Below are 24,484 nucleotides of genomic sequence, written 5' to 3'. Positions count from 1 at the left end.
CCCCCTGAGGGCTGCAAGGGGAGTGGGGATGTTGTGTGCATCCAACTGCCAAACTCTGCACTGCCTTGATCAAACTGGCAGGGCACCATGAGAAAGCAATCCTACATGCACTTCAAGGAGAGCCAGGGAGGTGTAGGGTTTGCATCTGGGCTTGAATCAAGGCAAACCTAGGTTCATATCCCCACTTGGTCTTATGCTGAGTCAGACCATTGGTTCATCTTGCTCAGTATTGTCTATGCTGACTGGCATCTTTCCAGGATTTCATTCATTTCCTGGGACATTCCCACCCTACCAAGAGACCCCATGGGGAGGAGGAGGTTGAATCTGGGACCTTCTACAGGCAATCCTCTTTTAAAGCTGCCCAAGTTGGTGGCCATCATTGCCTCCTGTGGGAGTGAGTTCCATAGTTTAATGATGTGCTGTCTGAAGGACTTTATTTTGCCTATTCTGGCTCTCCAGAGTTTCAGGAAGGGGACATTCCCAGCCCTACTTTGAGATGCTTATGCACATTGAACCTCCAATCTTCTGCAGGTAACGTGGGTCTTCTTGCCCCTGAGCTGCTGGCCTTCCCTTTGAAATGAGTCCTGTGCAGATGTGTCCAGGTGGATCAGTCCACATGGGCCAGATCTATCCGTCTGCCTCTTGCACCCTGTCAACTCAAACAACACCTCCAAACTGTCCTCCTTGCTGTCCTCCATAGCAAGGCAGCTTCTGTTTCTAAGCAGGAGAACTGCAAAGATGTTCTGGCAAGAGTTCTCCCCTCCGATTCTCTTTTTCCTCCGACTTAAATGATGTTGTGTGTTTCTAAATTAGGTTCTCCCCATTGTCGAAGCTGGAGTGAGCACTATGACTAAAAGAAGTTCTAATAGCAGGAATTGCAATTTGGGGGGGGGTGAGGGTGAGGGGAAGCAGCAGCCCCCTCTTCTGTCAAAAGATGAGAATGTGCAAGTGTCAGAGAGTGTCACTTAGAACTGCAGCTGACGGGGGAGGTAATATTTCAGGAGATGATTTTGCAAATTGAACAAAGTGTATCAGGCTCTTCTCTCCCCAACCCCAACCCCCCAAAAAACCCTCTCTCTCACGCACACTTTCACCCAGTGCTAATGGAACCGTTTCAGAGAGAGCGGTGAAGATTGGTGGAGCAGATCTAACAGATGGGAGATTGAGCAGGATGATGTGGCAAGATGATGTGAGCCCCAGGTGGGATTGCGAAAGTGCCAGGGCAGTGGGTGGGTAGCAGAGGGTGACAGAGAGAGAGAGAGAGAGCACCTGGGAGGATTCTGCAGTGTTTGGAGGCTGACTAGGAGGCTCTGGGCTGGTCAAACAGCTGATTAGACCCAGTCTCCCAGCTGTTCGTTTATCACGTTTGTAGCCTACAGGGTGGAGAGGGCTTGTGCTGGTTTTATAGGGAAGGAGACACAACTGAGTGATGAAACACATGCTTGAAGCTCTCAGTTACAAGGACTGCAGGCAAGAGGGTTAGGAAAGCAGAGGCCATGGAAAGCCACTGCCAGGCGGGTCAGACCCAGTCTCCCAACAACCTGATGTCCTCCAGGTTTGGACTCCATTTCCCATCAGCCCCAGCTAGCATGGCCATTTGGGGCTGATGGGAGTTAAAGTCTATTGAAGATATTAATATTGTGCCACTTGAAGAGACTGGATGCATAAGAAACTGACTCCTTTAAAACATTGTCAAGGCCCATAAGTTTAATTACAGCTTTACTTGCAGAACTTTCTACAAAACAGAACAAAAACAGTAAACAATGCATTCAAAATATCCGTAAGATCATGGGCAAGTTTGTCATGAACTAGCAGGACAATGGGGAGTCGGAAAAGGATCCTGGCAAGCGATGTAGCTGGGAGCAGGACACACCGGAGCAAGCTAGGGATCAAGCCCACTTGCTGCAATCAGCACGCAAACTTTAAAAGGGCAGCAGAGCTGGGATGTTGAGCCTACTCAACTGCCCATGGTGATGGACCTCAACTTGGATGCTCCAGGATCTCTGTGGGACGGAGCTTTGGTTTGGACTTTGGACATGTGGATTGACCCTAGATGGGGACTTGACATACTGACTTGCTGCCAAGTAGGCCAGGGGTTCTGGATGAGGTCCAGCACAGGCTCAGTTTCCTATAAAATATGAAGTACAGTGGTATCTGAGTTTTTGAACAGAATGCGTTTGACTCCCGGAACTGTTCGAAAACCAAAGCACAGCTTCTGATTGGCTGCAGGAGTGTCCTGCAGACAATCGGAAGCTGTGGAAGCTGCACCAGACTTTTGGCTTCCAAATATCATTTGTAAACCAGAGCACTCACTTCCTGGTTTTGATTGTTTGGAAGCCGATTTGTTCAGGAGCCAAGGCATTCGGCTTCCAAGGTATGATTGTACTCCAAACAGATCTAAAATCACAGGTCTGTTTCTCCTTACAGTCTCCGTTTTGCCTGCAGCTGTATTCGCTCACTGGAGAGTCATTTACACATCCTTACTTCCACAGAGCATGAGAACAAAGATTCAGAATGGAGATTTGCAAACAAATACCTTCATCACCTGATCTAAGGTTAAACACTCACCTGTTAGCTAGCAGAAAACAATAGTTAATTATCAACCCATCAAGGAGTTCAGAGACCACTTAGTATACTCCGATGGAATTTCTCCACATTAAAGCCTCCAGTAATACACATTTAGACATCCCTCATTTCAAACCTGGAACCTTCTGCATGCAAAGCAGGTGCTCTGTCCTTGAGTAAAATGTGGTTGTTACAACTTGGGTTTGAACTGGAGATGTTGTCCTGTGCCTGAAAAGGTGGAAGACTCAGTCGACCATCCCTTACTGGCTCTGGGCTTGCATTTTGACAGGTGACCACTGTTATAAACTTCAATGCATGGGAAAGTTTAATTAGAAGAGTTTTCTGCTGTGGTAGGAAGGTGGCCATTTCTGAGGCTCACAGAGCTCCTCACTGCATACACACGCTGAAGCCTGACAATGCAGAACCTCCCTGGGGACTGTTTTGCATACACTTTGAGCCTCTTCTCCCTCAAAGGGAAAAGGAGAGTTGACACTACAGCAAATGAATCAGAAATGCTGTAGATTAAAATAGCCTTTGATAGAATTGAAGAGCCACTTCCTTTTGAGAGCCTCAAACTCTAACTCTCTCTCTCTCTCTCTCTCTCTCTCTCTCTCTCTCTCTCTCTGTGTGTGTGTGTGTGTGTGTGTGTGTGTAGTGGGGATAGTGAGGAAAGAGAACAAAGGTGTTTGGGGGCTAGAGCCAGGTGTGAAACCTTACGCTTGGGGAGCAAATACAGCTCTCTAGTACTCTCTATGTGGCCCCGAACCCTCCCTTCCTAGGCCAGGCCCCCTCTCCCCAGCCACACCCCTCCCCAGCCTTGCTCCACCCTCTATTTGTGAAGCCTTAATTAGACATACTGCTGGGAGGGGTCAGGCAGAGTGAAGATGGATGCAGACAGATCCCTCTAGGCGCGTAACATGCCCAAATCTAGTCAAATCCCCTGCTGACCCCCCAAAATTAGATTTGGGTTGGGATCCATGATTTGGCCTGATCTAGTGCACAGCCCTAGCTACCACACAGGAAAAGAAAAATAAATAAAATGTAAAGTACAATTAAAACATCCATTATAATCAATATACAGTTTTGCTCTGATTGGCACCAAATACAGGAGAACCAGGCAATGAGGTGCGTCTGCCGTCCGCCCCCGGCATAGCAAAAGCCTGTTTTTAAAAAGAGGATTGGACAAATTATGGGAGGGCAAGGCTATCGATGGCTACTAACCATGAATGGGAATGTTTCTGGAATCCAGTTGCTGCAAACTGTAGGAGGGGAGAGCGCTGTTGGGGTTAGGTCTTGTTTGTGGGCTTCCCTTTGGGGCACCTGACTGACCACTCTGAGAACAAGATGCTGGACTTCCTGGGCCAATGCTCTGATCCACCAGGCTCTCTTTACCTTCTTATTAATGTTGGGACTATTTGTGCTTGCAAGGGAAGGGAGAGGCCCTGCTCTGGTTCCTGCACAGCGAGCCCCTCTGCCAGTCTCAGGTGGTCTTGATAGAGAAAGGGATACATTAGATCGCTCTGCGTTGGGCAGCATGTATGCCACATTAATGCCAACCGCCCCATTTCTGTGTGAAAGAAGCTCCATTCTCCTCCCAACCCTCTATTTCCTCCTCCTCCCTGCCAATTCCCACTGCCCAGCTAAAGTGGCTCCTTGCTCTGAAATTCCACCCACCAACTTACCAAACTGTTTTGCTCGCTGGGGGCTTCTGGGTCTCCTAGCCTACACAAATCCTTCTGCCATTGCCGCTGGGTTGGTTTTCGGGCTGTGAAAAGACCGAATGTGCCACTTGCTCCCTTTTTAAACAACCCCCCATCCACTTCCTTTTTTCTTCAAAAAAGGGTCCTTTTGTCCCCTTTGAAAGGGCTGTTCTTCCAACAGAGGTATAATTTCCGAGTCCCCTGTGGTGGCCATACAAATGAGCCCAACAGAAGGTGTGCATTATGGAAATGTATACTTTTCCAGAAAAGATGGAGGTTGCTTCTGTTGAGGGTGTGTGGGAGGGATGTAAATAAAACAAAAGCACCAAGGAGCCAAGTGTGAAGGTGCTGGGCGTGGGTCTCCTTGAAGGGCTAGGGGGAACGCTACAGAAATGCCCAGGCTTTGGGATGGGCTGCCCAATGACTTATGGTTCTCATTGCCTCTCCTTGGCTGAGGGCGGCCCCTCTGGGTCTAATGAGACCAGAAAGTGGGGTGGGTGGAGCAATGATTGATGGTTCCCCCATAGATGTGCCTTGCTGGGATCCCACTTCCCTTGCCGATTTTTTCAATGGACAACAAAGGATGCTCGACTGGGGCGAGCACCAATTCAGCCCCCTATTTCCCCCACCCCCGTGCACCACTGCTTCCCTGAACTCATGTTTGCTGCTTGCTGCAATTGTGCAAAGAAAGAAACGGCCATCTCTGTTGCCCCCACCCCAAACAACAACGCCTTATTTGCGTGAAAATAGAGGGAGGCCTCAGCAGCAGGAACTCAGCTTGCAGTGCTAATGGGGAGCTCAGATTTGGAATAACTGAAGGCAGCCAGCGTGCTATTTTTAAGGAACTTGGTGGGTGGACAGGGGGGTGGGGTCAAGATTATTGACTATTTAAAAGTGAGAACTTCTGCACAGGTTTCTTTATTCAAAACTTTCCAAGGAGCTGCATTCCTGCTTCACAGAAGTGCCCTCCTTTTCCTTTCATGGAAGCCTTTGGCTGGGTCTGCCTGCAGTAAACCAGACGACTGAGTTGCAGGGAAGAGCAGCAGAAGCACCTGGCTGCTGGATCAGACCCAAAGACGACCCATGTATTCGTCCAGTTTCAGGGCACGCCTTAGTTTCTTAGGGGCAAAATAAACAACACAGTGTCTCAAGCCATGTGTTAAAATGCATGCCCTGTCAGATTCCTGTCACGTTATCTCTGGGAATTCATGTGCACAATTTAAAGTGAAGCAGGGAGGTTGGACCTAAGAACAGCCTCCTGGATCAGACCAATGGCCCATCTAGTCCAGCATCCTGTTCTCACAGCGGCCAACCAGATGCCCCTATGGGAAACCCAGAAGCAGGATCCAAGCACAAGAGTTGCTCTCCTGTCCTGTGGTTTCCAGCAACTGGTATTCAGAAGCATTGCTGCCTCCAGCTGTGGAGGCAGAGCCATCTTGACCATCAATAGCCCTCTCCTCCTCGAGAACTCTCCCCCCTCCCTGTTTTGACAGCTCTGTCCAGGCAATCATCTGTTCTTAAATTTGCTTTAGAGAATTCATTATCGCTTTTGAAATCTGCTTTCATTTTTAATTCTATTCCTTTGGAAAAATGACTAAACACAAGGAAGAACTTTCTGACAGTGAGAAAGTGAGAATGTGGTGGACTCTCCTTCCTTGGAGATTTTAAAGCAGAGATTGAATGGCCATCTGCCAGGAATTCTCTGGCCGTGTGATTCCTGCAATGCTGGGTTTGGGCTAGATAACTTTTGGGGATGCCTTCCAACTCTGCAATTCTATGATTCTATGAAATAATAGATCCCCCTTTAAAACAATCGCACTGATCTTTCGGCACTTAAGTCTTTTGTATTGCAGACTCCTGGGCTATTTCGGTTTGATGGCTTCGTTTCCAGGTGCTTCCGAGCTCAGAAATGTTCCTCATTCTGCCATAGTGTATCAGGGGCTGCTAGATGAAGCTGTCACTTTTTGTGAACGCCCCCCCCCCCGCCCTCTTCCTGGCTACCCAGAGCCTGTAACTTCTCTCTCTGGTTTGCACAGTCTCAGCGCAGCTTAGAGGAGCTTATTGGTGGGTGAGCAGGCGGGGGGTGGGGTCCCTTATTGGCTCCCCCCCCCCCTTTCTTCTTTTGCATAAGAATCCTGCTGGGAAATGGCTGTTTATGCTTCAGGGAGGCTGATATTTAAGGAGTGTTTGCAAGGGCTGATGGGGAAATGCTTCTCTTTCTTTCTCTCCCACCACCAAATGGGTGATGCATTTTTATTAGACTTGATATATAATGGCTGCTAATAAGAACTATTCCAGCCTTCCTCTCTGCCAGGGCTGCCACAGCTTCAACCAGCAAAAAAGCAGATTAAGCAAAACATAGGCTGAGGAGAACATGGGGTGCTGCCTTATACAGAGTCGGACCAACAGTCCATCTAGTCCAGTGCTGTCTACACTGACTGGCAGCAGCTCTCCAGGGTTTCAGACTGGGGCATTGCCAGGCCTACCAGTGGGGAGTGCCTGCCAGTGGGGATTGAACCTGGGACCTTCTGCATACAAAGCAGGTTCTCTGCCCTTGAGCTGTGCACCTTCCTTTACATTAGACATAGGAAGCTGCCTTAAATGGAGTCAGACTCTTGGTCCTTTTACGCAGCTTAGTATTGCCTACACTGACTGGCAGCAATGGCTCTCAATTCAGACAGGGAGCCTCTCCTAGCCCTACCTGGAGATTGCACCTGGGGCATTCTGTATGCAAAGCAGGTGCTCTACCACTAAGCTGCACCTCTTCCATTTAGGATGATAGTCCTTCTTTAGACTACCTGCTACAGTGGGTAAAGTGACTGTGTCCCTCTGCCCCTGGATCTCATTAGGGGGCACTTACACCACATCCACCTGCCCAAAGCTAACCTAATAAGCGAGGTTTGCAGGCCCCGTTAAGGATCAACTGATCCTTGGGGCTTGCAAAGTGCCTGCCAGCTTGGAACCCTTGACCTCTCCCAAGAGAAATGGGGAATTCTGGAACACGATAAAACTAAGCCCTTACAGCCAATAACCTTTAAGATCTTGTGTGTGTGTTTGTGTGTGTGAGAGAGAACGAGAACATTTCCCTGTTCTTATGTGGCCTTTTAGCTGGTGTGAGAGGCATGGGCATAGCCAGGATTTACGTTAGGGGGAGCAGGTTTCATATTGGATAGAGAACCTACAAAAGGACTCTATATGGGCTCTTGGGTACCCCTTAAGAGAAAAGCAGTCCCCCCCCCCCTCATAACAGGGACCAGAAACTCAGTTATTTAAGTACTTTTATTGAATTGCTTGATTGGGGGAGGCAGCTGCCCCCTCCCCGTCCCACATTTTTCATTAGGACAGTGGCACATGCCAAAACATTCCTAGATCTGGAAAACCAGCCAAAATTTCTCTTTGCAGAGTGGTATGTAAATCAATCTCTTCGATTCTTCAGAGCCTGCCCCCCTTCTGAGAGAGAGAGAGAGAATGAGAATGGTACCATTGTGGAACCAGAAGACCTGGGCATAAGACATTCTCTAGGCTGGCTTATTTTCTCCCTTAGCAGAAGGGATCTGATCTAGAGAGGTTTTATCTGAGATTCCTTCTCCTCCCACTGTGCAGTTTGATCTCCTGCCACCCTGCTTCCTCCCTCGCTCCCTCTGGCCCCCACTGTCCCACAGCTTCTTTCAGACGAAACTGGCTTCCACAGAGACTCCCCAAACTACTTATGTGAAGATTAAGGCAAGCTTTCCAAAGGTTTGGTTTGCAAGGTCAGGGGTGAGGAACTGAGGGCTCCTCCACAGTTCCGTTTGTTCTGTGATTTTTAGTTGTACTTTCTTTCTTTTTTAAAAAATGCTTTTTATTGGTTTTCCTAAACAAAATAAAACACAAACTCTTACATTCAACATTTTTGTATCTTCTTATTTACCATGTTGCACTTTCTACTGCTGAATCAGAACGAATATCAATCAGGTTTGTTCCATTCAGCAGTAAACAACAGGTTTTCCTAGGGAAAGTGGTGGGACAAAACTAAAACATCTCAGATCCATGTTTAGAAGTCATAGGACAAATCTGGGAGAAATCAATGGACAAATAGTAGTGTTTGGATGAGTCCTAAATCTGGCCAGTAGACCAGATCCTGGCCTCCACTACCTTCCTGCAGCCCCAGTGGCGTAGCGTGGGTTGTCAGCACCCGGGGCAAGGCAAGTAATTTGCGCCCCCTAACCCGTGGATTTGCGCCCCCTAACCCGTGGATTTGCCCTAACCCCAGATGTTGCGCCCGGTGCGGCCGGCCCCCCCTGCACCCCCCACGCTACGCCACTGTGCAGCCCCCCCCCCTTTTTTGCTTCCTTGGCATCCTTCCCTGGCATTTTGAAATCAAGGATTTGGTTGACACTCTGAGATTTTGGATATTTGATTTATTTGGGGATTTAGGTGCTGCTTTTGCACCTGCAAGTGCTTTTTACGGAAAACACTTAAAAACAATTATGTGGCAGAAAATAAATTGCTGTGCCTGCGTATTTGTCGAGGAAAATGCTAAATCCCATTAGCTGCCTTTGGCAACTTTTCTTGTGGGTCCTGCTGTTCTCCTTTCACAGCAGCCTGAAACACAGAAGTGGAGGAGGCAGAAGCTTTTCCTGTGTGACTCCATTGAACTCAGTGGGACATACTTTGGAGTAGATTAGTGGAAGGGTCTCTTTTTATTCAGTGTGTGGCTCTGCTGCTCAGAACATGTCATTCTTGCTCCAAGGAGCTACAGAGTTCGACTAAAATCATTGAAGGTTGGAACAGGTCCCCTGTGAGAAAAGTTGGGGCTTTTTATAGTTGGGGGGGGAATCTGAGGAAGGGGCACATGATTGCAGAGTCTACAAAATCATGCAGGGTGTAGAGAAATGGATAGAGAGATGTTCTCTTCTCCTGCCCATGATTCTAGAACCCGCCCAATGAGGCTGGATGTTGGGAGATTCAGGACAGAGAAAATAAAGTCCTCCTTGACATGCAGGAGGCTGTGATGGCCTCCAACCTGGATGGCTTTAAAAGAGGATTGGACAAGTTCATGGAGGAGGAGGCTATCCATGGCTACTAGCCACAGTGATTATGCTTTGTATCCATAGTCGTAGGCAGCAATGCTTCTGAATACCAGTCACTGGAAACCACAGGAGGGAATGGGAGACTATGGAACTGGCTCCCAGTGGAGGCAGTGATGGGCTCCAACTTGGATGGCTTTCAAAGAGAATGAGAAAAAATCAAGGCTATTGATGGCTACTAGTTGTTGTTGTTATTGTTGTTGTTATCCAACTTTCCCCCTGACACGACTCAAGGTGGCTTACAGATAAATGTCTATGTACCAACTCCGGTATTGCTGGACTAGATGGGCCCTTGGCCTGATCCAGAAGGCTCTTTTGATGCTCTTATGTTCATACATCCAAGCTATCTGACTTTGTCCTTCTCCTTCCCTGGATGAGCAAGTCATACTACTTCCCCTTGCACAGTGTCCCCTGTGAGCAGCACATGAGCCCAACCACAGATGTGTCCCTCTTGGCTTCACCTCTGCACCTGTCCCCTGCTCCTCCTTCCGCTTCCCCTCATGTAGCTGTGCTCACTGTGCTGCCAGGAGGCATCCCAGACGTCTTCCTTGGGGAGGGGAGAGGGTGACTGGAGACAGTGTTGTTGAGTAGAGAGCACCCCCTTCCACACATGTACCAGCTTCCACCCAAAGGACTGTGTGGAGATCCATCTGTTGCTCAGCATATACCACAACGGTGTTATTTTCCCCCCCATAAGTCTTAATTAGCTGTGACAGGTGTAAATAATTCACAGCCTCCTGCTCTTTTTCATGCCTGGCAAATTCATATGCATGCAGTAAATACAGCCTTGGGTTTCATTCCCACATATTCTCCACTGCAGCTCCGATATCAGCTCCATCCTTTCCAGGAGTCCTCAGAAAATCACTGAGCATGAATTGGCCATGTTCTCAGCCCTCCGTATGTTTTGGGCTGTAGCAGGTCGAGGCAGATGGGAGCTGAGCTGCATTGGCTGGTCCTGAGGGGAGCTGTAATCCAAGGCATATGGAGGGACCACCAGGTTGGAGGAGGCTTCTGTAGACGCTGCTTCATCTCCCACATCTAGGATCATAGAATTGGTCTCTGCAATTCAGGAATTACATATGAAGACTGCTCTGGCTAACGCACAGGCTACAGGCTGCCTACAGCCACCAAGGGGCTTTAGTGGTCTCCCATCAACACCCCCTATTTGTAATTTAAAATAATCATATTTTAAAGCAAGTTTTGACTGCTCCTATGGGTCCCCTGCTTTGAAGCTATTTTCTCTCTCCCACCAACCCTCAACTTTAAGTTTTTTTAAAAAATGTTTTTGAAATTCCTGACTGCTCCCATTTTTATTTTTTTTATAAATTTTTATTAATTTTCAACCTATCATTTTCAACAGTAATTAAACATATTTTGACATCTTATACAATTTTTTTGACTTCCATCAATCTCATCTGAAAATTTTCCAATCTAATCTCTAAATACACATTTCCCACTTCTTCAATTACATTTAATTCATAACTAATATCACTGTTCCGTTTCTAATTTCCAATGCTTCATAGATTTCCCCTTGTAGCCCTACTAGCATAATTTGTTTGTTACCGTTGCTCTTCAAATAGTTTGTATATTTCTTCCAATCTTCTGTAAGTCTCTGTTCCCACAGGATTCAAATGCTTCCTGTCATTTTATCCAATTCTGCATAGTCCATTAATTTTGTTTGCCATTCTTCTTTCATCGGCATCTCCTCTTGTTTCCAGACTGCTCCCATTTTTAAATCACCATCATTTTAAAAAGTACTTTTATGGAGCACTCCTGCAGTTCCCCTGATATGATGCCAAAATGTTTCTGTGATACCCACCCCCCGGAAGCATCCACCTCCCTAATGTATCATAAAAAAACCCTTCAGTATTTCCAGTTTGGCACATGGGGCCTTCTGTGTTGACTCATGGGCCAATGTGAGCCTCAGCCTGAAAAAGCTTCGCCACCCGTGGTCTAAAATAGGGGTGCTTTCCGAGGATACAGAAGTATTTCCACTCTCTGCTGTCCAGTGTTTGGGCTTCCTGGCACGATCTGCAGCAAATCATTTGGCCATTTTGTGAGTTGGAAGGCAGGTGTGTGCATTCTGGGGGCTCAGCTCAAATGTGAGGGTGTCTGTCATTTGGCAAGGACCCTCCTTAGATGTGAGTTTCACACTTGGTTCCCCACAAAGACATTGCTTTTGCAGCTTCAGAACTGCTGTTGCCTTAATGTTAAATTGTGGTATTCCATCCCGCAGGAGGCAGTGGTGGCCCCCAACCTGGGTGGCTTTAAAAGAGAATGGGGAATATTCATGGAAGAGGAGAGGTCTTATCAATAGCTGCTAGTTATGATGGCAGTTCTCTGCCTCCATAGTTGCAGGCAGAAATGCTGTACCACTCACTGTGGAGGGATGCGGGTGATGCTGTGGCTTAAACCACAGAACCTAGGACTTGTTGATCAGAAGGTCGGCGGTTCGAATCCCCGCAATGGGGTGAGCTCCCATTGCTCGGTTCCTGCTCCTGCCAACCTAGCAGTTTGAAAGCACGTCAAAGTGCAAGTAGATAAATAGGTACCACTCCGGCGGGAAGGTAAACGCCGTTTCCGTGCACTGCTCTGGTTCGCCAGAAGCTGCTTAGTCATGCTGGCCACATGACCCAGAAGCCGTACGCCGACTCCCTCGGCCAATAAAGCGAGATGAGCGTTGCAACCCCAGAGTCGGCCACGACTGGACCTAATGGTCAGGGGTCCCTTTACCTTTACCTTACCACTCACTGCAAAGTTACCACAGGAGGCGAGAGGGCTTCTTGTGCTCCAATCCTGCTTGCTGGTTTCCCAGAGGCATTTTGGTGGCCACTGTGAGAACAGGATGCTGGACTAGATGGGCCATTGGCATGATCCAGCAGGTGCTTCTTATGTTCCTAATGTCCTTTTGCTAATCATCCTAGCCACTGAAGTGTTCTTTAGGCAATGGGTGTGGGATTTTAAAAATATTTTTGCTGGGGCAGGGAGCTTGAATCTGGAAAATAGAAGTGGCCTGAGTTTTTATGTGGCTGCTTAATCAGCACAAGACACACACACACACACACACAGAGAGAGAGAGAGCGCAATTGATCTGTTTGTTACCAAACCCACAGTGGAAATAAGAAGGAAAACCCTGAAGATTTATTTGAAGTACCTGCTGGGTATTTGGCAGAAGCAACCCACAGTGCATCTTTTTATTTGGATGATGGAAGCATGGGTGTAGCCAGGGGGGCAGGGAGGGGCAGCTGCCCCCCCTAAATCAATACAAATCAATAAAATACATAACAAATGGAGGTTCTGCCCCTCCCCCCCCACAAAAGGCCTCTCTCTCCAACAAAAATCCTGGCTGCACCCATGGATGGAAATATCTGCAATAAAAACTGAACAGATTCCCCCCACCCCTGCAGCTAGCATTCTCCTCATTATGTTTAGACACTTAGCTTTCCCTGGTCTTGGTCACAGAGCACAGCTGTAGCATTTGATTGTTAATTTGGAAATCTTCCAAGCTCAAAGCTGCAGCGCAGTAGCAGATCATCTGCATTCCCAGATAGAACCCCCCATAGCATCCCCAGGTAAAAGGTAAAGGTAAAGAGACCCCTGACCATTAGGTCCAGTCGCAGACGACTCTGGGGTTGCAGCGCTCATCTCACTTTATTGGCCGAGGGAGCCGGCGTACAGCTTATGGGTCATGTGGCTATCATGACTAAGCTACTTCTGGCGAACCAGAGCAGTGCACGGAAACGCCTTTTACCTTCCCACCGGAGTGGTACCTATTTATCCACTTGCACTTGGACGTGCTTTCAAACTGCTAGGTGGGCAGGAGCAGGGACTGAGCAATGGGAGCTCACCCCATCACGGGGATTTGAACCACTGACCTTCTGATCGGCAAGTCCTAGGCTCTGTGGTTTTAACCCACAGCGCCACCCGTGTTCCAGATCTCCAGGTAGGGCAAGAAAAAATCCCCTGGATGAAACCCTGGGGTTCAACCACACTTACGGTATATTTTCCTTTGCGCTTTCCCAGTCCATGCCCCAATTCTCTTCCCCCACCCCCTGCCCAGCTTTCCCCAGGAAAGCCCACTCTTTATTGTTGAATTGGAGCAAATGACCATTTGGGTTTTCTGCAGATTGAAATTTGCTCTTATTCAACAGTAAAGAATGGATTTTCACAAGGAAAGCACCAGGGCAAAAAAGAGAAAAAGTTGTTAGACATGGACCTGGAAAGACCAGATCTGTGCCTAGAAATGGGGAGCATGGGTGTGGGATTTTAAAAATATTTTTGCTGGGGCAGCAAAAATTAAAGTGTGGATTAGCCCCTGGAGAGTTGCTGCCTTTCAGTGTGGACAGTGCAGACTTTTACTGAATTGTATTAATTGTTTTGTTGAATTTGTTGCTGTTCTTTGCTTTATTCCTAAGCTATTGTGTTTGATATTATAATGATTGCAACATTTGTGGGGTTGTTGTTTTTTTAATGCTGTTGTGATTATTGTAAGCCACTTTGAGCTCAACGTTTGTTGTTGGAAAAGTGGATTACAAATATTAAATCAAATCAGAGCTAGGTGGTCCCAATGATTTGACTTGGTATAAGGCAGCTTCCCTCCCACTCTTCTTGGCTACTAGCCCTGATGGTTGTGCTCTGCCTCCACGATGACAGACAGCAATGCTTCTGAATGCACGTTGCTGGAAAACACAGGAGAGAAGAGGGTCTTTTATGTGGTATCTGGGTAGCCACTGTGAGAGCAGGATTGAGGGCTAGATGGGCACCTGGTCTGACCCAGCAGCCTCTTCTGATGTTCTTGTGGTTGCTCAAGTAAGGGGCTGGGGTTGTCTCAGAGTTACAAAGGACCTGCAGCAGCACCCAAGTTTAAGAACACCCTGGCCTGCAGCATCTCACCAGACAGGAATTTGCCATGATTTTCCCTGTTCCCGGCTAAGGTGGATTCACCGTGACACGAGATCTGAAGTGTGTGTCTGCAAGATGGTTCCCTTACAGGAACACGATATGACTGGGGAAGTTCTCATCTCGGAGAGGCATCTTGTTTCCCGGGAGACGCGGCGCTCTCAAGTTCTGCAAAGGGCAGGAGGCTTCAGCTTCCGAAGTCGGCACGACTGCCTGCTTGGCAGCTGTCCTTGGGTGACTCGCCAGCAGAGCTTCGCCTCGGTTCCTGTTTCTGGGTCTGAGCAGGCGGCTGTGTGCTTGACTTGCATGGCTGCTTTCTCTCTCCCCTCTTTGGGGAGTGTGGTAGCAGAAACATACGCCCTGAAGGATGAGCAGCCTCAGCCACTAAGGGCAGCATGTTGGAGGTGCAGAGCAGAAGGCTCTTCAAAGAAAGCAGCTCCAGAGGACTCCCCTTTCATTCTGGGTGGCTTCCAACATCTGTAAAAACATAGTAAAACATCAGAACTTCCCTACACAGGGCTGCCTTCAGATACCTTCTGAAGGTTGTGTGGTTACTTATCTCTTTGGCTTGGGGATCACATAACTCTGTACCCTCCAACGTTTCTCCAATGAAAATAGGGACATCCTAAGGAAAAGCGGGACATTCTGGGATCAAATTAGAAACCGTGATAGCTTCTGTAAATCCAGGACTGTCCCTGGACACTTGGATTTCGGTAGTGGCACCCGCCCTGTGGAACGCCCTCCCACCAGATGTCAAAGAGAAAAACAACTACCAGACTTTTAGAAGACATCTGAAGGCAGCCCTGTTTAGGGAAGCTTTTAATGTTTAATAGGTTGTTGTATTTTAATATTCTGTTGGAAGCCGCTCAGAGTGGCTGGGGAAACCCAGCCAGATGGGCGGGGTATAAATAAATTATTATTATTATTATTATTATTATTATTATTATTATTGGAGGGTCTGAGCTCAGCATCCTAACTGTGGCTTCCAGGCACTGGTATTCAGAAGCATTGCTGCCTTCAACTTGTAGCAGCAGAGCATAGCCATCACGGCTAGTAGCCATGGATAACCCTCTCCTCCATGAATTTGTTTAATCCTCTTTTAAAGAGATCTAGGTTGATGGTCATCACTGCCTTCCTGTGGGAGTGAGTTCCATAGATTAACAATGCACTGTGTGAAGAGGGACTTTCTTTAATCTGACCTGAATCTTCCAGCAGCTGACCCGAGCACAACAGCACCACTCTGTTTGCCTGTGATTCCCAGCAACTAGTATTCAGAGGCATATTGCTTCTGACAATACAGGGAGAATTGGGCTTCTTTAAGTTTCCCATTTTTTTCTGTTCTTAAGCTCGGTTTTGCCACATTTCCAGATCAGTTTGCAAGCATTTATCAAAAGTACACCCGGAGACATGTCAGTGTGTGTGTGTGTGTGTGTGTGTCCTGAAATACACATTTTTTATTGCAAGCAGTTTTCTCCAATATAATGCGTTTTTGTAAGCTGGTTACACCCATGGATGCTTTTTAACGTACACCTTTGACTTGTACATTTTTGTATGCCTGTTTTGTTCGGAGAACCACGTTGAAAAATTCTCACTGCAGAGCGAATTTTGGAGGAGCGCCGTGTTTCATTCTGTTTTGTTTGGGGAATTGCAATCAGATGAGTTCCCATTAAACTGTGAATGGAACCCAATTTCTCCCCCATGCCAATTCAGGGGCTCATTATGTGGACAGACAGAGACTTGTTTCGTTGCCAGGCGATGAAGATTTCCAGAGGAGCAGCAGCTGAGCTAGTTTCTTGCAGCAAAAGCAACAAAGACTCTTAAGGCACTTTAAGGACTAAGACCTCATCCACACTGCCACTTATCCCAACACTTTCCCCTTGGAAAACTCGCTGGTTACTGCTGAATCAGAACAAATGCCAATTGGTTTTTCTGCAGATTGACATTTGTTCTGATTCAGAGGTAAACAGTGGGTTTTCCCATGGAAAGTGGTGAAAAACCACTCAGACCTGTGCCTATAAATATACTTGGTACAAGCGGAAAGTATAATCAACTGTTTTTATTATGTAGCAAATAACTTCCAGATGCCTCATAGGAAGCCATTCACTAATGAAATAACTATTAGAGGCGACCAAGCAACTTTCTTCTGTCCATGTGCTGTTGCTTCATCTCTGATGCAGCAGAGATAAACAAGAAACAAAAACCTGAAAACCTTCTCTTGGGGCAGCAGCAGCAGCAAATGGCAATCCTCCTTTGCTTTTTCCGTTCATCAATCAACTATATGCAAACCCATCAAACCATATCTCCACCAGAGACTGTAATATGCCCCTTATGTAGGAACTGAGCACCCACACCAGCCTGTTGCCTCCCAGATCTTTTGGACAAAGACAGTCATTAACATAAGCACACAGGAAGCTGCCTTGTACTGAGTCAAGCCACTGGCTCTGCAGGGTTTCAGGAAGAGATCTCTCTCCAAGCCCTACCTGGAGATCCTATCGGGGATTGAACCGGGGACCTTCTGCATGCAAAGCAGATGCTCTCCCACTGAGCTATGGCCCTTCCCTGCATTACTCCCAGTCAGCATGGCTGTATGATGCTGGGACTGCTGGCTGGGGCTGATGGGAGTTGTAGTGCAAAACATCTGGCATCCACCTGGGTCAGGAAGACTGGCATATCATGTTGAATTGGGAGGGCTCATGGTCATGCTAAGGTATGGTGAGGCACTTCAGTACTTGTGACTTGTACTTCCTGATGAATAAAGATCAAGGCCGTCTGCCTGCTTAGGACTGCGTGTACAGGATACAACCAGCCTTGGTTTTCTATAAAATGAAATGAAATGTGGGCAGCAGCTGTTGCCTCATCATCCCAGAACCCCAAGTGTATAACCTGATATCTCAGCACCTAGGAGGGATTCATCCAGCCTGCAATGTCCATTCAGGAACTCAGTCTATTAGCAAATTTCACAGCAACAACACTCCACCTAATTGTTATTTTTTTATCACCCTGGTCTTTCAAGCAACCACCACTCTCTGCTGTGTTGTAAGATCTCTCCTGATTGTGAGTTCTGCAGAAGTTGGAAACTTGCCACTTTGGGGGGATGTTTTAGCTGGTCCTCTGCAATGTAATACCCAGCTGTGGACTTGGATGGATAACTTTAAGAAATGCTCTGAAAAATGCATTGTGTGTGTATGCTCATGTATCCAGGGGCAGGCCTCTGAATCTTGCTTTGAGATTTGTCTCAAACCTAAAATTATGTCCCTGCTTTCAGATCCCTGGCCCCTTTGTATTTCGGAGCTACATTTCCATCTGCTTTGGCAACTTGGGCTGATAACCTTTCTGGCGCCTGCTGAATTCTGAAAGCTTCAGCATTTTGGGAGTGAGATGTCTGTGGCAGTGCAAATCTGTTAATTTATACCCTGCAAATATGCACCTCTTCCCCCAGCCCTGTATCAAGCATTGGATAGTCTGGTGGCGTCTGAAATTAGCAGAAGTCTGTTCAGTCCTTTTAATTTTGGGGGGAAACTGCTATATTTTTACTTTTTACTCAGCATCTTTTTCAAAGGGGAAATGGTCTGGAAATGTTGCTTGCGTGGGTCGATGAAGAGAAAAGCTTGCATGAAGCAACTGGTTAGCGGCTCTTGAGTTTGAGGAAACCAGGCAGTGTGTCCCCTGATACCACGATCTGCATCTTAGGAGTCATAGCAAGCAAAGAGACTCACGTTCTTGGATGCTTGTGAAACTCTTTAGGTCCCTGGGTGGTCTTAAGGGGTGAGGAGGATGTGCTTAGGGATTGGGAGAGGGGAAGAAAATGTGGATTAACATACTAAGCACATTTACTAAGGCCCATTGAGCAAAATGAGCCTTGCTTTTAAGTAAATAGACATAAAGAAATAATAACAATAAAATAAATTATATGCCACCCATCTGACTGGGTTTCCCCAGCCACTCTGGGCAGCTCCAAACAAAATATTCAAAACACAGTAAAACATCAACCATTAAAAACTCCCCTGAGCTAGGCTGCCTTCAGATGTATTCGAAAAGTTAAAAAGTTGCTTATCGGTTTGACATCTGATGGGAGGGCATTCAGCTGCATCAGGCTAATGGCCCATCCAGTCCAGCATCCTGTTCTCATAGTTGCCAACCAGATGACACTGGGAGGTAAAGGTAAAGGTAAAGGTAAAGGGACCCCTGACCATTAGGTCCAGTCGTGGCCGACTCTGGGGTTGCGGCGCTCATCTCACTTTACTAGCTGAGTGAGCCGGCGTACAGCTTCCGGGTCATGTGGCCAGCATGACTTGTGGCGAACCAGAGCAGTGCACGGAAACGCCGTTTACCTTCCCGTCGGAGCGGTACCTATTTATCTACATGCACTTTGACATGCTTTCGAACTGCTAGGTTGACAGGAGCAGGGACCGAGCAATGGGAGCTCACCCTGTTGTGGGGATTCAAACCGTCGACCTTCTGATCGACAAGTCCTAGTCTCTGTGGTTTAACCCTCAGTGCCACTCGCATCCCTGACACTGGGAGACCCGCAAGCAAATTCAAGGACAAGAGCCTCCTCCCCTCCTGGTGGTTTCTAGAAACTGAGATTCAGGAGCATTGCAGCCTCTGACCAAGGAGGCAGAGGATAGCCCTCATGACAACTAGCCCTCTCCTCCAGTCTTCTTTTAAAGCTATCCAAGTTGGGGGCCATCATTGCCTCCTGTGGCAATGAGTTCCATTGTTTAGCCATGCACTGTTGCACTTTGGATTTTCAGGGCAGCTAGCCGCCTTTGTGTGCTGCTCTTGTGACAAGTCCCAGTATTGCTCATCTTCCCACTGTGCAGAGATGGAGAGGATAGTGGCCCATAATCCCCATATCAAATCGAGGGCAGAAAAAGAAACTCTAAATGACTCTCTCCCAAACTGCAATGTTCTGCCCACTAGATCACACTCTCTCACAGCCTGCTTCGGTTTTTATTTTTTGCACATTACAGGACGGCTCTTGGGTCTTCACAGTCAACATGTTCTCATTTCCCCCAGGTGGAGTTTCCCCAAGGGGATAGCGTTGGTGTTCATGCATTTGCAAGTCTGAACAATGTAGCTTTCTTGCTAATTGGTCAGTGACTGAAACTGTCTGTGAGTGCCTTAGAGTTCTCTCTTTCTCTGGCTGGGTACAAGCCATGCATTTGGAGCACATAGCTTTCCGCCCAAGAATCCTACAGTGGACTGTTTATTTTTTTAAACCCTTCCAGGGTCAACAGTTGAAGTGTCCTTTGAACCCCTCTTTGCCCCTACAGCAAAAGGAGAATCTGAAGGAAGCACCTGTTGCTCCGTTGGGTATTTGTTCTGTGAGGCAAACCTTAGGTGGCGCCTGTTGACAGGAAGCGGCAGAGAAAACTAGAAGCCTGTCAGTCTCTTCTCCTCAAATCTGTAAGCTGCTTCCTGACCAAGTAAGCCCTCCACCTCTCAAAATGTTTTACAATAAAGCAATGAAAGCCATATAAACAATTGAGCCAACTTTATTTCTTTATTTCATAAAATTGACAACACAGGTTGATTGGGGGGGGGGGACGGGACCCAGCCCTCAGCACAGTTCACAAAGAGAACAAAACAAAATCAGTAAAAAACAAATCTTTATTTATGTATTTACTTATTAAATTTGTATACTGCCCACAGGTTTCTGGGCAGCTGCAACGTAAGTCAGCAATAAAGTAAAAACAGATTAAAACATTGATCGACATTCTACATGTCAGGGTAGGCTTGCCTAAACAAAAGTGTTTCTAGCAGGTACCAGAAAGGTGGCAGTGAAGGCGCTTTCCTGATATCAATAGGCAGGGAGTTCCAAAGGGTAGGCGCTGCCACACCAAAAGATCTTTTTATTTATATACAAATGCAGAATGAATATGATGTGGCACTTGTAACCATGCCAGTTCCACAGGTTCGAAGCGGTTGAGTGGGCATGTATGCGGTAAGTAGATCTTGCAGGTCTTTGAGAAGACAATCTTAGGTGCCCTAGTGGATAACCTATGTCACAACTCCAGCTCTGCCCCTTTGGCTTCTGGGGTTTCGCAGGGCTCCATTCTGTGGTGGCTGGTGCCCACCGGGACTGGCAGAGTGGAAGGCAAGGAGACCAACATTAGGTGGCACCAGAGCCAATGACAAGCAGAGCCAACTACTTCTCATTTTGTCTCCTCCCTCCTCTCTGTTCTACAAGGGCAACACCTGAGACAGAGGAGGAGGAAGCTGAGAGCCAGGCTCCGCCCCCCTGAACTGGCTTTAAGTAGGCAGGTGGGGCTGGCTGAGGCCAGACTGGTGGGGCAGTGCCCCATTTGCCCTCATGGAACAGCCTTCACTGGTTCCACCATGTCCTTCATGCTGTTTAACAACCAACGTGAAACAGCTGGGTGAGTTCATCCAGTTGTTTGGGCTGAAGAGTCATCAGTAGGCAAGTGACATACTGCTCCACATCTCTTCTTGTATTAACCAAGAGAAGTAGGGGAACTTCTAAACCGGTATTTGCAGACAGTGAGGAAAAACCACCCTTCCTAGCTTTGAGAAAAAACTGCTATCTGGAGATGTAATTGTTTCCAGCATGAATCAATCCATTGCAAACGGGAGTAACTGCCAGCGGATTCCTCAGGGATCCTTTGGGATGTTGCATGTGCTGGAGGACATTGAACAGCCTTTGTCGGAAGCTATTCACTTTCTCGGAAAGCTCCGGTTCCCTGGAGGGTGCAAGAATCAGAATGGATGGGAATAAGGACTTTCTCACCCGGCACACTGTTAGACTATGGAATCTGCTTGCACAGGATTTCATAATGGCCACCAGCTCAGATGGCTTTGAGGAGGGGATATGGAAATTCATGGAGGATCAAGGGGCACTGTGTTCATGCATTCATTAACTGCTTGGTAGCTTCCCATCAGGGCATCTGGTTGGCCGCTGTGAGTAGAGGGAAGAGGGGACATGATAAAAGTTTTTAAAATCACGCATGGCATGGAGAAAGTAGATAGAGAATTTTTCTCATGAACGTCCAATGAAACCGTATGTTGGGAGATTCAGAACACAGAACAATAGAATGATAAAATCTTAGAATCCAAGTGGTGGAAGGGACCCAAGGGTCATCTAGTCCAACCCCCTGCAATGCAGGAATCTCTGCTAAAGCATCCATGACAGATAGCCATCCAACCTCTGCTTAAAAACCTCCAAGGAAGGAGAGTCCACAACCTCCCAAGGGAAACCATTCCAAATGTCAAACAGCTCTTACTGTCAGAAAGTTCTCCCCGATGTTTAGCTGGAATCTTTATTGTAACATGAAGTCATTGGTTGTCCTACCCACCAGAGCAGGAGAAAACTAGCTTGCTCCATCTTCCATGCCTTCAGTTATTTGAAGATGGCTATCGTATCTCCTCTCAGTCTCCTCTTTTCTAGGCTAAACACATCCAGCTCCAGCAACCGTTCCTCATAAGGCTTGGTTTCCAGACCTCTGATCATCCTGGTTGCCCTCCTCTGCCCATGTTCCAGCTTGTCAACATCCTTTTTAAATTGTGGTGCCTAGAAATGGATACAGTATTCCAGCTGTGATCCCACACATAAAAGAAAGTCCTTCTTCACCCAGAATATAGCCAAACTGTGGAGCTCACTCCCACAGGAGGCAGAGATTAGATAAATTCGTGGAGGAGAAACAAACAATGGCTACAAGCCAGAATGGCCCTCTTAACTAGGTTCTGCTTGCATGCTTCCCCATGGCATCCAACTGGCCACGGCAAGAACAGGATGCTGGACTGCGTGGGCCATTGGCCTGATCCAGCAGGCTCTTCTCATGTTCTTAGAAGCACTTGCAATGGGCATCTTTCTTCAGAGACGTTTGTAACAGAGTGTGGTGTAGTGGTTAAGAGCGGTAGTCTTGTAATCTGGGGAACTGGGTTCGAGTCTCCGCTCCTCCACTTGCAGCTGCTGGGTGACCTTGGGCTAGTCACACTTCTTTGAAGTCTCTCAGCCCCACTCACCTCACAGAGTGTTTGTTGTGGGGGAGGAAGGGAAAGGAGAATGTTAGCTGCTTTGAGACTCCTGAAGGGGAGTGAAAGGCGGGATATCAAATCCAAACTCTTCTTCTTCTTCTTCTCTTCTTCAGTGAGGGTGGCTGGAAGGCCAGGCCTGCTTCTCATACCCTCATGTCAAAATTCATTTCATCACTAGAGGCTGTCAGGCATCTCAGATGACTCCACTCTAAGCTGGCAATTAACTGTGTAATTTCAGGGCTCACCTTTCGGCACTTCTCTTCACCTCAATTTCTGATCATGCTAACTACAGAAAGCCAAGCCCAGAGAAGGGCTCACTTCATGCAGGCAGCTTTGAATTTGCCCTCAATGTGGAGTTTTTGAAGCTGGCTGCCAAAGGATCTGCTTAAGGCACTGCTCTTGCGTTTCGGAGACCAGTGTTGTCACAGGGCAATCACTGCCAACTTATGTATGTGTGTGTGTTCATGTTTGTAAATAAACAACAACAACCAATAATAATAAATGTGTTGTTGTGATGCGTCTAGGAGACACGCCAAAATGGTTTGGCTCCCTGCCCAAGCCGGCTGTCTGGAATTCAGCTGAGGTGTAGTGAAGGGCTGGAAAAATAGAGGCATGAGAAGGGCTGAATCAGAGGAAATGGAGGCACCAGGAGGGAGGGCAAAGGATCATCTATTCCAGCTTTTCTTAAGCTGTGGGTCCCCAGATGTTGTTGAACTACAACTCCCATCACCCTTAGCTAGCAAGGCCAGAGCTCAGGGATAATGGGAGTTGTAGTCCAACAACATCTGGGGACCCACAGGTTGAGAACCACTGATTCTAGTCCATCCCCTGGAATACAGGAACCACAGAGAAAGAGTGAATGGTAGGAAAGGGGAGCATTTTTCAGCTGGAGGGGCCACCTTCCTTTCTACACAACCTTTCAGGGGCCTCATGCTAGAGGTAGGCAGGGTTCATTTGCTCACACATCCATTTTTCAATCTCCCATCCAAGCCACCAAGGAGTATTATCTGAATTCAAAGCCATGCTCTAGACAGGCAAAAGCACTCAGCAGGGTACAAAGCAAGGGGGAGGGGCTGTGGCCTTGGGGAGTCCAAAGGGCCAGCTAGAGAATCCCCAGAGGAAGGCTATACCTTTTTCAACCTTTTTCAGCCATGGGCCGGTCCACTGTCCCTCAGACCATGTGGTGGGCTGGACTATATTTTTTTTGGGGGGGGGGATGAATTCCTATGCCCCACAAATAACCCAGAGATGCATTTTAAAGAAAAGGACACATTCTACTCATGTAAAAATACAAGACAGGCTCCACAAATAACCCAGAGATGCATTTTAAATAATGGGACACATCCTACTTATGTAAAAACACGCTGATTCCCGGACCATCCGTGGGCCGGATTGAGAAGGCGATTGGGCCACATTTGGCCCCTGGGCCTTAGGTTGCCTACCCCTAGGCTATGCTCTGCCTGCACCAGTTTGAGGCAGCAGTGCTGTAAACCACAGGAGGTGACAGGGCTCTTGTGCTCAGAGCCTGTGACAGGCAGTTGCATTTCAATGCTTGGAAGAATGGGAACATCAAGTACAGTTGAAGTCAGAGATGTGTGAACCCAGCAAGTTTGTGCTCAGGACTTGGAATGGATAAAGCTATTCTCAGCCGCCCTCCGCCCCCTCCTGGGAATCAAAAGCAGAGAGCTGCAGGGATCTCCGTGGAATGAAAGATAAACAGATGACATGTGTGGGTGGGTGCAAACTCAGCCGTGTCCCCAATGACAGGGTTTTATGACACTGTTTACGAGCAGCTGGGAGTGATGGAGGGAGGACCACGATTTGTGATACTGCAGAAGACCCAGTGCACCAAAAATGGCCCAGTCAAGGGCCAAAGGGCTTAGAGCAGGTTGGACCATAGGAAAAGGAGATGGGGGAGGAGCCAAAACAGATAGGAGGAGGAGAAAAGAAAGCCTGCATGTCGTCAACTCAGACCCCTAGCAAGCACAGTCTGTCCCTCCCTGGCAAACTGAGTGGCACAGAGAGAACAGGAATGAAGGGGTGGGGGCAAAAAGAGAGGGGTGACCCCACCCACTTTTTACTCTGGCTTATGACCCACCCATAGCAGACAAGTATTATTTACTTGTTTATTTGCATTTATATACAAGGAGCTTGAGGTGCCCTACATAGTTCTCCTCCCCCTTTGCCCCACCCCCACGACAACCTCACAGGTTAAGCTGAGAGTGAGTGACTGGTCCAAGATCACCCCATGAG

The 24,484-nt window shown here is 47.6% G+C and overlaps 1 protein-coding gene and 1 long non-coding RNA gene across 3 annotated transcripts in view; one reads left to right on the top strand and one right to left on the bottom strand.

The window, feature by feature from the left end:
- The window catches only part of PRKCB (protein kinase C beta), a 186,593-nt gene that overhangs the window by 37,447 nt on the left and 124,662 nt on the right, over window positions 1–24,484 (top strand). The gene's annotated exons all lie outside the window — the stretch shown is intronic.
- On the bottom strand, window positions 1,776–4,324 carry LOC309329673. The gene is made up of 3 exons (XR_014151217.1): window positions 4,248–4,324; window positions 2,314–2,479; window positions 1,776–2,128 (listed from the first exon to the last, which is right to left on the bottom strand). It is a non-coding gene; the product is annotated as an uncharacterized lncRNA (long non-coding RNA).

Source organism: Podarcis erhardii (genome assembly GCF_964252035.2).
Source record: "Podarcis erhardii genome assembly, chromosome: 14".
Lineage (NCBI taxonomy): Eukaryota > Metazoa > Chordata > Lepidosauria > Squamata > Lacertidae > Podarcis > Podarcis erhardii.
The sequence above is the reverse complement of the archived record's forward strand: the minus strand, read 5'-3'. Positions and strand labels throughout refer to the sequence as shown.